Raw genomic sequence first — 12143 nt, 5'->3', positions numbered from 1 at the left:
ACGCCTCAAAAGCTATAACGCCTACTGGCTCGAAGAACAAGGCGATCTCAGACTATATAGACACCTCAAAACTATTATACCTACTGGCTCGAGAATTTTCTCCAATCAGATGAGTCTCCATCAGATTTTATTTGCAAACTTTTTCAGTATAAAGTTTAGGACATTGAAACGGCCGAAAAAGACCAATATAGTTTCATGATTTCATCTAATCATCATGTCAATTATGGGCCCTTATCAAATTCTCAGACCATCTAGACATATACATAAGTCAATCGGTGGATAGTTATTAGACATTGAGATAATCAGGTTAAAAAAAAATACATTCCCATAAGTCTCCTAAAATCCCGAGATTCCATTAAAAAAATGTATCTACAGCTAATGATGATCTATTATATTAATGTCTGCGCTATATATTGCTTGATTCAAGAGTTTGAACTTTACCGAGAACAAAAAATTGTATACGTAACATCAAAGAAATTAGAGGAGGACATATAAAAGTCTATAGACATATATGTTCTATGTCCTTATCATGGTTTCAGACCATCTAGATATGAACGTGTGTCTTCTGCAGACACTATAAGACCAAAACATTTTTCACAAATATTCTCCATTGGAAAACCCTGTTCGGTATTGTAAATGGCCAATATTGGTTCATGATTTCATCTAGTCATCACGTCAGTTAAGGGTCCTTATCATATTCTCAGACCATCTAGACATATACATATGTAAGTCAATCGGTAGTACATTCATATATCCAACTGATAGATGGTTATTAGATATTGAGATAATTAGGCTTAAATAACAAGTTTCACTTAGGTCTTCTAAAATCCCGAGATTCCATTAAAAAATGTATAAACAGCTAACGATTGCTGCATTAGACTTAGACACTGTAAGACCAAAACGAGAGTAGCAAGAGGGCTTGCAGTTTTACAAATATTCTCCGTTGGTAAACCCGGTTCGGTATTGTAAAAGACCATTATTGGTTCATAATTTCATCTAGTCATTATGTCAATTATGGATCCTTATCAAATTCTCAGACCATCTCGGCATATACATACCTCAATCAGTAGTACATACATATATCCAACCGATAGATGGTTATTAGACATTGAGATAATCGAGCTTAAAAAAGTACTTTCCCTTAGGTCTTCTAAAATCCCGAGATTCCATTAAAAAATTGTATCTGCTGCTAATGATTGCTGCATAATCGAAACATTTAAGAGCTTATTTCTGGGGTCTTGTTAAAATTTTAGACTCATAAAGTGATTCTAAATCGATTGGTTTTTTAAGATTTGTAAGAGACTTTTTGGGAGTATTTCTAATGCATGTCATTTATCGGGGCGTCCACTTGTAGTGAAGAGAATTCTAGTGTAACTGTAATAGGCCCATTATATAAATAATGTTATCATTAGATTTTAAGAAGTTACATCGGAATCTATACTCATTATTGATTTTAAAACAAGTTCTGAAGTAGTTTTTCGAAATTATTGTATGGACGAGGAGCTTGAAACAAAAAAAGGTTGAATATGTATTAAATATGTATGTGACATTTTTACAACCACATCTGTACTGTACAAACATTCGCATATATTTAGTAAATTCAAATTTATTTCTACTAATATAGTAAAATTGTTAAATGTTAAATGAAATGTTTGATTAATATTTTATTATTTATTTATTTATTTTCGTAGAAGTGTAATGGATTTATGCATATGTTTTGTATTGTTTTTTAGTTAATAATACAAATTATGTTTTTACTACGACGGCTTTTAAATAATTATTATTTTGTTGTATTTGTATTTTTTGTTTTAGAATTTTTGTTAAATACTTATTAAATTAGATTTTATTATATTTATTGTTAAATATTTTGTGTAGAATCTATATTTCTTTAATTATTTTTTATTTATTATTAAATATTTCGTGTAGAATGAATATTTGTTTTAAATTTTAAATTGTTGTTTTTGTTTTGTATTAGTATTAAGTTAAACACATACATGTATAAATACTATAAACTGGAAATATAAAAAAAAAAATTAAAACGATTTCAAATGTTTTAACTTTTGTTTTTAACTTTTTTTTAAAAAAATGTTTTGTATTTTTAGTTTATTATATTAAATGTTATTGTATTTTCTTTTTTCTTAATTTTTTTCTTTAATTTCTAAAGTGTTTAAACAGCCATAAATTCAAATGTTTTCGTGTGTTGTTTTGTTTGAATATTTCTAATTTGTATTTATTTTATTTTTTTCATAAATTTAATATTTAATTTGTTATATTTTATATTTAATTATAATGTTTTACTATTTTTTTATTTATTTTTTAGGTTTTTTTATTAATAAAGGTACGTGAATATATTTATTATATAATTTTTTTTAATTTAATTTATAATTATCGGTGTGCTTCGTTTTTTTTTTTAATATTTAAATTTCTAAAATTTATCTTCAATTTTATCAATTACAAAAGTCAGCATTTTTTCAATAATCTTTCAAAATGACATATAAATTTATAATTTATTTATTTTTATTTATGCATAAACACACAGATTTATTTAAAATTGAAGAAATTAAATAAATTATTGAAATATTTTTCATCAATTTAAAAAGCACATTTTACGGCCATGTAAATTACAAGACATTGATATAAAATAATTAATTGGCAAAATTATTTTATTTCTTTTTTATAAAAAGGAGCTAAATGTGGGAAAGGGAGCATGTTATTGAAAAAGAGATAGAGAGAGAGATAGAGTTTATATAGAGAGGAAGGGACATTGGCAAATTTACAACAGTATTAATAATGTGCTCCTCCAAATTGTGAAATTATTTCGTTGTGTTACCTAAGGATTTATTTATTTATTTATTTATTTATTTATTTCTTTATTATAATTTTTATTATTTTCTTTTTATTTTGTTTTAATAAATATATTGTTTACTTAGTGCTAAATAAATAAATTTGGAATTTTAAGGGCAAATTAAATACATATAGCATATAAAAGGTTTCGGGGAGTCTCGATAATTATAGTTATCATGTATATTGTGGGTCCTTATCAAATTCTCATACCATCTACACATGTTCGCCTCTCTAAGACTAAAACGAGAGGAGCTTGAGAGCCTACATTTCTCACAAATATTCTTTATTGGTAAACCCAATTCGTCTGTTTGCTGTAGACACTATACGAACAAAACGAGAGGAGCTAGTGGGCCGACATTTCAACATTGGTAAACCCTGTATGGCATTGAAAATGTTCGTCTGTCTGCTGTAGACGAGGTGAGCTAGAGTGGTTAATTTAATACAAATATTCTCCATTGGTAAACCCTGTTCGGTATTGACAATGAGCAACATTTTTTTACGATTTCATCTAGCCATCAAGTATATTCAGAATCCTTCTCATATTCTCAAATCATCTAGACATATACGTCTGTCTGCTCTAGAGACTATAAGACCAAAACGAAAGGAGCTAGAGGGCGGGAATTCCTGCATTGGTAAACCCTGTTCGGTATTGAAAATTAGCAATTTCGGTTTACAATTTCATCTAGTTATCTCGTCAATTCCGGACCTCATATTCTAAAACCATTGAGACATGTTCGTCTGTCTGCTTTAGACGAGAGGAGCTGGAGTGCTGAATTTATCTCAAATAGAAACGAAAGGTGCTTAAGGGCTGATATTTCTAACAAATATTCTCTATTGAAAAACCCTGTTTGGTATTGAAAAGAGCAATATCTTTTTACGATTTCATCTAGCCATCAAGTATATTCTGAGTCCTTGTCTTATTCTCAAATCATCGTATTCTCAGACCATCTAGATATGTACGTCTGTCTGTTGTAGACACTATAAGACCAAAACAAGAGGAGCTAGAGGGCGGACATTTATCCGTTGGTAAACCATGTTCGGTATTGAAAATGAGCAATATCGATTTACGATTTCATCTAGTCATCATGTCAATTCTGGGTCCTTATCAAATTCTCAAAACATCTAGACGTGTACGTCTGTCTGCTGTAGACGAGAGGAACTAGAATGCTGAATTTATCACAAATGTTATCTATTGGTAAAACCTGTTTGGTATTGAAAATGAGAAATAGCGGTTCATGATTTCATTTAGTGATCATGTCAATTCTGGGTCCTTATCAAATTCTCAAATTATCTATATATGTACGTCTGTCTGTTGTAGATAAGAATAAATCGAGATGAGCTAGAGGGCGGACATTTATCTCTTGGTAAACAATGTTCGGTATTGAAAATGAGCAATATCATCATGTCAATTCTGGTTCTCTATTGGTAAACCCTGTTCGGTATTGAAAATGAGAAATATCGGTCCATGATTTCATCTAGTGATCATGACAATTCTGGGTCCTTATCAAATTTTCAAACCATCTAGATACATATGTACGTCTGTCTGTTGTAGACACTATAAGACCAAAACAAGAGGAGCTACAGGGCCGACATTTCACCATTGGTAAACCCTGCTCGGTATAAAACTGAGCATTATCATTTTACGATTTCATCTAGTCATCATGAGAAATCTGGGTCCTTATCAAATTCTCAAAGCATCTAGACATGCTGCCTGCTGTAGGCAAGAAGAGCTAGAGGGCTGATTTAGTTGGTGCAAGACCATACAAAAGTTCATTTTTTTCTGTTTCACCGATTTGTTAAAAGTTTTACTGGGATATTGCCCAAAACTTGGCTTTTGCAACTCAGTCCTACATTAAGCAAATGATCAATGAAACCAGAGTTGTTAAATATCTTAGATTTTAATAAAAAAAAAATAATAATAATAAAATCCTAAAAACGATTAATATAATTTTGAATGATTACAATTAATTAATTACATACAAAAATAATGTTATTTTTTAAGTATTTTTTAATTAAATTATTTTTTATTTATTTAACATTACTAAAAATGCTTTAAATTGTTGTTTTAATCCCTTTATAATGTTTTAATTATTATTGATTTTTGTTTTTCATTTATTAATTTGCATCTCTACGCTTTTAGTTAATATATATATTTTTTTGGTTGTGTTTTTATTTTTTCAATTGTTTATATATTTTTGCCAAAAAGAAGGTACACTCTATTTAAATTTATTTTTAATATTTGTATATATTGTTTATTTTATTAATTTATTATTTTTATATGTAAACTAAGTATTTATATATTTTTACTTAAATTTATTTGTGTTTTTTTCTAATTTATTATTATTTTTTTTTGTTTTAATTAAACATTAGGTAGGAAAAAATGTACTAGTCTTATAAATTTCACACATCAACATTTCAATTAATTTCTTGATTTTTCTTCAAGTTATTACATACTAATATTATTTGTATTTGTAATTTTAACTAAAAATTTAAGCAATAAAATTATTATAAATTTAACATTTTCTAATTATTATTTGGTTGTTTTCATTTGTATTTGTTTTGCTTAAGAAATTTAAGACATTTTTCAATAATATGGTTATTTTATCGTTATACAATTGGAATGCAACTCTGAACTCCTAGAATAATTTGGTTTGAAGAAGCGTTTTCGTAAATATTAAAAAATCTAAATTTTTCTTAATTCCAAAATATTTTAACAATCTGTTACCAAAAAAATCGTGATTTTATGAAAGAGCGGTTTATGGGGGCAAAGGTAAATATGATCCTATCCGTGTAAATTTTGGTTTAGCGATTTACGATGACATTATTTATGCAGAATTTCAAAGTGATACTAGTGTTTAAAAGTGAAATTCCACCTTCAAGTCATTTTCTGACGGAAACTTTGTATGGGGGCTAGGGTCAAATGAGGCCCCATCCTTACGAAAATCGGCAGTATCATTTGAACTTATATGAAACTGAGATTTGCCGATTTTTGTAGAGATTCTACAACATTTAACATAGTTATAGATCAAAAGCCCGGCGAAATAATGAACATATTTCAACCAGTTTCAATAGGCTTCGTCCTAGGAAGTGTATGTATGAAATTTCATCAAATCTTGAAAACTGCGACCTTTTTTTGGCAGTTTCTCTATGCAATGCTTGAGTCCATATTAGAATCAATTGATCGCTCATAGGTAAATCATTAAGTAAAGTTTTGATTCTAAAACACTTTTCTGTGGTACACCATCATAGATCTTTCGTCCGTAATCACCTTTTACCACTTATCCTAATAAAATATGAGAATCAATATGAATGTTAAAGTATTTTCTAGAATCTCTTCTTCTTCATACTTAAGTGGCTACATCTGTGTAGTTAAATGTAACTTTTTCAAATATATATCATGATTGCTAGGAAGAAACCCGATCTATGGAGGCTAGGCTAATTTTTATAGAAAACAACTTGCATCAACATTAATTTCAGCCTTCAACTTTCCGGGATTATACTGGTATTTATACCGAAATATTTACAACAGTACTTTACGAATTTTTTAACCCACACAAATGGGGATTTTTTGCCACTTATGCTTAACTGCTAGAACTTAAATTGTTGCATAAGGAATCCAAGCGATGTTATATTTTTTTTTTTTATATTTCTATAATCGTCGTCAATGAAACCCAATTTGCATTTATTTATGCAAAAAGAGAGTCCTATCTGTTGTCAGAGTGGGCCAGAGCAGTCTTGATATTCTACAAGTGGTGATATTTGAACGCCTGAGTCATCTATCAATCACAACATAAATTCTAGGTTAGGTTACGCTAGTAAGCGAGTTCACTCGGAGGCATTATGGCCCATAGAATTGTCATTCCCTTAGGTTGAGGGAATGGTTTCCCTCCCGAATTTCGTTAACTACTTGGTTCGTTCGGTCTCCGTGAAAACCAGTCGGTGTTTCTAATAAAACTAATCATGTTTACAGATCATGGAATAGAGCTCTACCAAGATAGAATAGTCTGTGCTCTTGTAAGGCTGGGCAGTCACATAGAGGGTGTTGTACCGATAACGTGGATAGCCCATACGTTCCGTCATATGTCCAATCATACAGTGCCAAGTAATTATACCAGTTAGAACCCTAATCGAGTTCTTACTAAGAGACAAGAGAGTCATAGTCCTATCTGTTGTCAGAGTGGGCCAGAGCAGTGGTGTTATTTGACCACCTGAGTTCCATCTCACTTAAAGCCTAGTCATCTATCAATTTTGCTAGGGTCGTCAGGGGAGTGTCAATATCCTTTGGCGCAAGGGTTAAGTCTAGGGACGACCCTTTGGTTGAACAATCATCAGATATTTCATTTCCCCGTATGCCCTCATGTTCTGGAACCCATATCAACATCTTCCCTTTTCAGTATTCTGGTCTTGAATGACCTATTAAAATTCATTGTAGATAGAATGTAATCCGTTTCCTGCTCCATGATTGGCCTGCCTATCTTCTTTTAGGATGGTGCCATGACCAATGCGATCATGCTTCAGTCCGATCGACTGGACCTAACCTTATATTAAAATCAATACATCTCTGCGTTAGATTATACATGAACTTATAGACATGTGCATGATTAATTTTATCTCGGAGTCTCTTATACTTAAAGTCATATTCTGAAGGGTGCCTGGGAGGACATGGAAAACCAAACAGTGTGTTTAAAGATGTAATCAATCCAAAACCATATATAGGTGCTAGAGTTGCATTAAATCGCATGTCCAATATGTAAAAACAAATTAATTTAACTGAATTTTGAATCCTTTTATCCCTAACTTTCATTACTTGTGATTAAATTTAATCCCACTTATTTGTTTCAAGATAACTTGTTTATGATTAATGATAATTTTTTTTTATTATTATATTTTATTTTGGTTCAATAAAATCAAATTTTATTTGGACGGGTTTTTTTATCAATCTTGTATTTTTGTATCTTTTCCTATTAAGATTGCATAATATAAACGTTATTTGTTTTTTTTAATATTTTTACATTTGTAGACTTTTAATTTACAGAAAAAAAAACTTAAAATTAAAACAAAAGTAACAAATATTACAAACAAGTTGTTTACTTTTGTGTAAAAAAGTTAGAGGGAGAGATTTCTGCTGCAAATAATTTCATCCCTAAAGTATGCAAATTATTTTTGCCCATTGTAAAAATGTTGTAATATTAGTAGACAATAAATAAATAAAAATATTTTAATGGCAATTTAAATAAAAATTTAAATTATATTTAGTTTGTGTATTTTAATTTGTTTGCTTTACTATTTAGTCGCTTTAATTAACTTTCTAAATTATAGATAATTAAGTACATAATTAGATAAATTGTTTTGATTTAATTGGTGTTTTTTATTTTTGTTTTATTTCGCTTAAAGGAATATTTAGTAGTTTTAGAGTGGAATACACATGTAATTTAACTATTTATTTGTAATTTGTTGTTTACTTATTTATTTTCTATAAATTAATTTGTTTAGATTGTATTTTATTTAAAAGTTGTAGCATTTAGTAAATAACATAATTTGTTGTAATTGTTGGTATTGAAATTGTTAATAATAAATGCAGAATATTTGCCATTGAAACACATACAATGAAGCGTTAAATTATTTGTATTATTTAATTTTTTGTTTGTTTTTGTTTTTATTACATATTAAAATTAAAAGCTCTTTAATTGTGTTTTGTAATTTAAATTGTATTTTTTGTTGATAAGTAATTGGTCATTATTTTTGTAATTTATTCTTTAAATGTTTTATTTATAATTTTATTTCAGAAATCATATATTGATTTTAGTGCAACGTTGTTTTGTTTTTATTAGAATATTTGCTTTTTGTTGTTGGTAATTGGTGGGATAAATATGTACGAATATTTATATATTTTTATAATTTATGTATTTCATTTTACACAAATACTATATTGTTGTTTTTGTTAGCTTAATTATAAATAATAGTTTTTTTGATAAAAATTCGATTGGTTTCATTTGGGATTAAAGATGCCAAAACGAATGAATGAATGAATATCGATAATTATGTAAAAATGAATTTAATTATGTGGTTTATTGGGCATGACTTATATGAATTATATAATTTATGTTTAAAACGAATCCTTTCATACAATTTTTTTTTTGTTTTTCTACAATAAACATATTATTTATGTATATTTATTTACTTTATGTATGTATGTTTGCTCTAAAATTTATCTTATATATCTACTCGATGTTTTAAGAAATGTAATGAAACCACAATAACATACATACACAATTACATATTAATTAATTTAAGCTTGATTATGATTTTAATTTATTTAATTTCTTTGTTTATTTAAAAAACATTCAAGTCTATTTAATGTTATTCTTGTTTAATATTTTGCTCTCTATTTCAACTAATTAAATACATTTAAATTGCTTTATAACTGTCAATCTAATAAAACTAGGTCAAATAAATAATATATTTCGAAAATGATCAATAGATAACATGATTATAGTGGTATAAATTATGCATATTTAGTAAAAAAACATTTTTTACATAAAATATGAAAAATTGAGCTAGTTCCACAACTAGCTCTAGAATGCATGATTATAGCATGTTCTCGTTTTACTTTGGCATTAAGAAAAGTAGATTTGTTTCGTTCTATGAAAGCGTTATGCACTTCATAATATGAAGTTCTATTGAATAGTTTTGGAACCAGTTCAATTATTTCTGTTTGAACTAGTCCTAGAACAGTTCTGGAACTAATTCTTTTCTCAGCGATTGTTATTTGGAATTGTTAAGATTCGGACAAATTTTGAGAAAGAGTTGATGAATTATCTTTGAAAAATTCGTGATATTTGGATTCATTTAGCTTCCACTACTTCCTATTATAAGATTTTTCTCGTTATACGAAACAAGCCTAAGTCATTGGCCAATTTCTTTAATATAATGCATTTCTTATTTCGTTGAAATTTTATTGAATTTTTGAAACTTGTTTCAACTAGTTCCAAGTAGTATGCATTCCATTGTAATACATAAGAACCGCTTCCTAGGAAACTCCTTAGAAATACACACTAGAACAACACTTAATCTCTAGAGATGTGAAATTTTTTTTAATAATCGGACTAACTTTTTTCGAATTTCCTCCCAGTTCAATGGAGCGTATGATCCAACCGGGTTCATTACACTATTTTCTTTAATTTAAAATGTGCTGAATGAAATTTAAACCAATCACAAAAGATCAATACCAAGTTTCAAATTAATTGTGTATCCGGGGAATAATGTATGAACCGCTTCCTTGAAACTTCTTAGAAGTACATTACTAGAACAACACTTCATCTCAAGGGATTTGAAATTAAAAAAAAAAACTAATTTATTGCTTCTTTTTTCAAACATCCTCCTCAAGTTTTCAAAGAATTGTGTATCCGGGAAATATGTTTCGTGTTCAAAATATTGATTTTTTTTTTATTGCAAGTCATGTGGAGCCATGCTGGAGGAAACTGAGTTGGCAGTTCCTGGCCAAGGTGTTGTTTCTTCTTTGTACGTAACTTAAATGTTCCCCTATTTGGCGGCATTTTAACCTTACCTGAAAAAGAATGCTCCTCATATCTGGTCCGGAGCTTCATAATCTTCGGGATCTCCACTCAAAAAGTGTTGTTAACGGGCTGTAGTAAATAGAATTCTACCGTAATCCACGCTCGTCATGGTGAAATATATTTTAGCATTGGTAGCATTACTAGGGTCGAGATTTATCTGGATTCTTTCTCCAATGCTGTTACAGACCTGTCATAACCCGAAGCTAAAGACGTCCCTCTTGACAGGCTGTTCCTATAAACAGCCAGGTGATATAACGAAATCGTGCAGTACTGGTGATGACCAAACCAATTCAGAGTACACAGATCAGTTTCGGTACAGAAAAAACTTCCAAACTCTCTGCAGAAATACCCTTAGGGACATTATGAGAATGTTTACTATTCTACTATGTATTTGGGTGCCGGGGTAGAGAGCAGAGAAATTAGAGATGATCCAGCTAGGATACAGAATTGCAGATTGTAAAGGCTGGGAAATAGGTTCCATGACGAACTGGGGGAAATTGCTGGACTTAAACCAGGCAGTCGACAGGGTTTTAGCAAAGGAATTAGTAATTTCTTAGATAAGGTTTTATATGAAGATTACATGTATTACATCGACTAGGTAAATATTCTGGGTTGAAACCCCCTTGGGATAAGACCTGTTTTCATTCATCTTTCATCTCAACCTATTTTATTCCATTCTTGTTTTCTTCTAGTGTTTCAGTTACTTTGTCTTTGGATCTTTAATCTCTTTGAAGGTAATCGCAATAGACCTTATGGCAAACCTTTTAAAATAAATAACCTATAATAAAAAGTTGCCTACAGACCTTTCAAAGACCTTAATGTAGGGAGATCAAAAGCTTCGATTTTACAAAATAAATATCGACTAAGCCCCTTGGAAATATTTAATAAACTTTCGAAACAGTGCATATTTTTAAATATCTACATTCAATGATATTTCATAAACTATAAAATCATAATTTGCAGAAATAAAACAAATAAATTTTATGCAATTTTTTCAATCATTCATATTGATTAATATAATATATTTGTTATAGTAATAATAATAATAATAGTAATAATGATTATTTGAATTAAAAATGATAAACGATTAATAAGAAAATTATAAAGAAATATTCTAAAACTAAATCAAATTAATAAATGGTTACACTAATTAATTATACATACATATCTATTGTTGTTGTTGTTGTTGTTGGTATACAATAATTTTTAATTATTTTATTTATGTATTTATTTTGTATATATTTTAATAAGTTGTGTTATATTTTAGCCATTTAGCTAAACAATTTATTATTTTGAAGCTAACAGAAAAGTCAGACAAGAATGTTTTACACAAATGTAAGTTAAACATTAAGAAAGAAAATTATTACTTTTATTATATTTTCCTTTAATTTTATATATAAAATTCTAAATTTAATTAAACAAATAAAGCATAATTGTTGTAGTCACATTTAATTATTGAACGTTTTAGTTTAGTTTTGTAAGAATACAAATATTTTCATGATAAGCTTTGTTGCTTTTGTTTTATTTTTTGTTTTTGTTCTTCTATTAAAATTTAAAAGTTTTTTTTAGGTTTTCTATTAATAAATATTTTTATTTAATTATGGTCCATAAATTTCTATAAAACACTTTAAACAGCTTAATTTAATTTTACTCTTTTTTTTTTTTGAATATTTTTATATTTTAGTTTAAAATATTTTGTAGTTTTCTTTTTATTTTTGTTTT

This window comes from Lucilia sericata, unplaced genomic scaffold (assembly GCF_015586225.1).
Source record: "Lucilia sericata isolate MDLA Ls3-8-SP2 unplaced genomic scaffold, ASM1558622v1 Contig000000F_arrow, whole genome shotgun sequence".
NCBI lineage: Eukaryota > Metazoa > Arthropoda > Insecta > Diptera > Calliphoridae > Lucilia > Lucilia sericata.
This window is presented reverse-complemented; position numbering follows the sequence as displayed.